Genomic DNA, 3858 nt, shown 5'->3' on the forward strand with positions numbered 1-3858 from the left:
TGAGTAACCTCTTTTCTGCATGTTAATGAAGGTAATTCTATTTTAGCCTTCCAAAGTTGTTGGTAGATGTACACGGATGGAAGTGTGAGTACATTATATTTTTTAAATAGGGGCTTACAGTGAGTTCTTGGATGCGCCTGTTCAATTATTCTTAGCGCCTTTTTCTGCAGTATGAAAACAGGCATTGTATGACCAGACGCTCCCCAAAGGCGTAGTCCGTAGCTCATCTTGCTGTGGAAAAAAGCAAAGTAAGCGGTTCTAGCAGCAGACGCGTTTATTATTTGGCGAATTCTTAAAATAGCGTAAATGGCAGATGACAGTTGTTTCACCAATATGTCGCTATGATCTTTCCAAGTTCACCCTGTATATCATCTAGATTCCGATGTGCTAAGTTTGACTATTGCGCATGCTCCTGGTGTAAGGAAAAGAGATTTCGTAAGTCAAGAATAAGGTATCTTTCTTTTTAGAAAAACTTATTCATGTAACAATAATCTTGTATAATTTTTCATTTAAGTATTAAAAATTATTGCCACAAGAATGAATTTTTTGATACAAAAAAATTGATATTCTTCGATGTTAAGAATATGATATACTTCATTCGATAATACTTCTATTCTTAAAACAAAAAAAATATTTTTGTTTTAAGAGTATCTTATACTTGTTTCTAACAAATACATTTAAGAATAAACTTTTCTTGAAAGTCAATTATAATTTCCCTCGGTGTATAAATCTTTTATTTTTAATTGTTAATTATTTAATTCCGTTTGTTTCATTATTTTATTTCCATTATTTATTCCATTTGTTAATTTAATTATTTAATTATCAAAAAAAAACTATACAACCTTGTAGTTTCCTTATTATTTTTTATTTTCTTTATTGCAAAATGAAATTACACATAACGTAAATACAATAAAATTTATTTAATTTTCCATTAATCTTGATAACGTTTCATGGTACGTTGGTGGAAATAGTTACGTTTCTTGGACGATTGTACCCCTAAAACTAAAATTTTGAGAGTTAAATCTTGAACAAATCATCAGAAATAAAAGCTTTAATCCCTCAACGTACACGCTCAAAAACTAGTACATAATTTATTATCTATTTAACTAATAGAAATAACATACTAGAATATTCCGAATTATTTTTTGATGACAAAATCTAGAATTAGAATAAAAATTTGGAGTAATGCTGTTTTTTAAATATTTTTGACCAAAAGAAGGTTCTACAAAGTTTTTGCTGTGTTTTTTTTGTAAAAAGTGTACATTAATCTTTTATATAATCCGAAAGATTGTATGTATTGATGTAATTTATAACATTTTCAATCACAGCTCATTTTCTTTTCAAAAGTGTTATTAAATTAACTTTGAACGTGTAATTAAAACATTTTATACCTGTCTTTGGAATACACATGTCGCAACAGATACACCTGTCCACATCACGTGGTACGAGAATATCATCTTTACTGCATATTGGTCGACCAGGGCATTTAATTATGAAGCAGAGAGTGGAATTACAATCTTGAAATAATCAAACTTGTTAAAATGACCTGCTCAAAATTCATATTGATTAATGTTTTATACCGTCTTTTTTTGGAATATAGTCGTCTAGGCCGCGAGGAAGTTCTTGATCAGATGTTGATATTGAATAGATCATCATTATAAATACCAAAAATACAACGATACTAAACTTCATTGTGGATGGTTTCGATTTAGACTGGAGTAGAACAAACGTGGAAATCCTATTTTATAATATATTTGAAGGTCAAAGTAATCATTATGGAATAAATAAGCACGTATTCTGTTAGAATTTTTTAGGGATGACTCGAAATGGAAAGAAACAGTACACTGTAAAAAATAACTAACTCTACTTTAAATCTAACATGTTTCCAGGAGGTTCATTCATTAAGCGATTAAGCAGCCCTCATTTTTTTCTTAAAAAAGTAAAAATGGATATTTATGAGATAGCTGGTGAAATGGAATTGATGGAACTGTATCGACCATCATCTACTGTGTCTACCACTCTTCCTATGGAATGCGACTGTTCTCTCAAAACCAATACGAAGACATCTCATGTTTTCATGACAAGAATTTATTTTTTCAATTTTATTTCGGTTCGTTAAATATACCGTGTGTTGGAAGAAAAGTGGCAAGAGTTAAAATTACTTGCCAAGAGTGCTCTACTACAATTTTTTTTAGAAATCGCGTGTCAAACTTAATAGACATAAATTCATTTAACCTTAATTCAAACTAATATCTTTTTTTTGAAAAAGTAAGGACTGTTGTTGTTTGATTTTTAAGTTCTATAGAAGCATGCTTCATAAGGTGTTCGTCCCTTGCCCCAATCTCAGATAATTTTAAATTTAAAAAATTGTAAGAATCGCGCTTGCTCACGGTTACGTCACCCCCGAAACGACCGTGTCCAATTTGGAAATCAAAAATCTCTCTCTTCGACCGGGCGTGAGCAGAAGAAGATCGGTGTTGCGCGTCATTGATGAGACATAATTAAACTAACTAATTTAAATAATGTGAGAACAAGGGGAAGGATTAAAAGTAAGACTAATTTGAAATATCTTTTATTTTATTTCTTTTCTTCTTTTATTAATCCACCAGCACCTTAAAATATTTGTCCCGGCTTCTTGTCGCGCGATCATAAGGAATACATTATTAAAAAGATCACTATTAAATTGCGAACATTTTTTAACGTTTTTTAACATTTACCACTTAACTAATTGTAAGAGACATGGATTTTTTTTCTTATTTTTACCAGAACAGGTATGAGTTAGCCTCTCACCCGGTGTCCGTTTGACGTTGAGTTTCGGGACATTCTGTATATTACAAATTCTAACAGTTCTCTTTTCTACGCATTTATCCGAACTATTGTTCGAACATTTATTAATCTTTGTAGTTTTAATAATTTTGTAACAATTAGTAGATGGATCACATTCAGGTGCAGAAATTTCTGATGTCTCATATGTCGACTGTTGAGGTTCTTGATGTATTAACGATTGACTCCAGGAGAAGAAAGAACACAGAGTCGGCTGAATTGTTTTCTTTTTTAATTCCTTTTGAAGTTCTTTATAATAATGATAAGCTTTATTTCCATCTTTAAAAAAATGTATAGAAAACGTCACATAATATTTAAACAGTAATCTACCGTAATGGCTCTAGAAAAAAGTCATTTATCGAATACAAATTTCTTTATAAAAGATGTTGTTTGAGATAGCTTTTGAATCCTGTGGACGATCTTATTTTCAAACTATTGGGTAGATGGTTGAAGACCTTAACACAAAAATGAAGTAGGTACATTTTTGTATCTTAGTAGACTGCGTTTTTGATGGAAATAAATAGACATCTTCTATTCCACGTGTGTCATAAGTCATAACAGTGTTGTTGTTCATATTTTTTAAAGAAAGTATAGTTATTTTTTATAGATATTGGTGATTCAAGAATCGCTAACGACGGTATTGTCAGAATTTTATAATATTTAAAAATGGGTTTACATGGTTCCCTTATTTCAAGTCCGAAAACTGAAAATTTTTTTCTGCGCTGTGATGATACGACTCACATCAACCGACTGACCCCAGAAAATCACTCCATACGCCCGATTTATCTTATAGCTAAGTAGATAGCTAAGTAGTTAATATCCTGTTTCTATGAAAGATTCACATCAATTTTAACACCCAAGAACATCACCTCTTCTGCAAAGTTGAGTTATTTGCCATTGAATTTCAAATTGATGTCAGAGTTGGTCGCTGCAGCACTCCCAATCATCACAACGTTTGTTTTTTCTATATTAAGTTGAAGGTTGTTGTTAGAAAACCAATTGTGTAGTAAACTGAAGTTATTTTGTATTTGTGCT

At 31.0% G+C, this 3858-nt stretch overlaps 1 long non-coding RNA gene across 1 annotated transcript; it reads right to left on the reverse strand.

Annotated features, from left to right (window-relative positions):
• Nucleotides 1–843: 843 nt before the first annotated feature.
• Nucleotides 844–1709, reverse strand: LOC111416742 (uncharacterized). The gene is made up of 3 exons (XR_002706595.2): nucleotides 1581–1709; nucleotides 1392–1517; nucleotides 844–1002 (listed from the first exon to the last, which is right to left on the reverse strand). It is a non-coding gene; the product is annotated as an uncharacterized lncRNA (long non-coding RNA).
• Between the last annotated feature and the right edge of the window lie 2149 nt (nucleotides 1710–3858).

This window comes from Onthophagus taurus, chromosome 7 (assembly GCF_036711975.1).
Source record: "Onthophagus taurus isolate NC chromosome 7, IU_Otau_3.0, whole genome shotgun sequence".
NCBI lineage: Eukaryota > Metazoa > Arthropoda > Insecta > Coleoptera > Scarabaeidae > Onthophagus > Onthophagus taurus.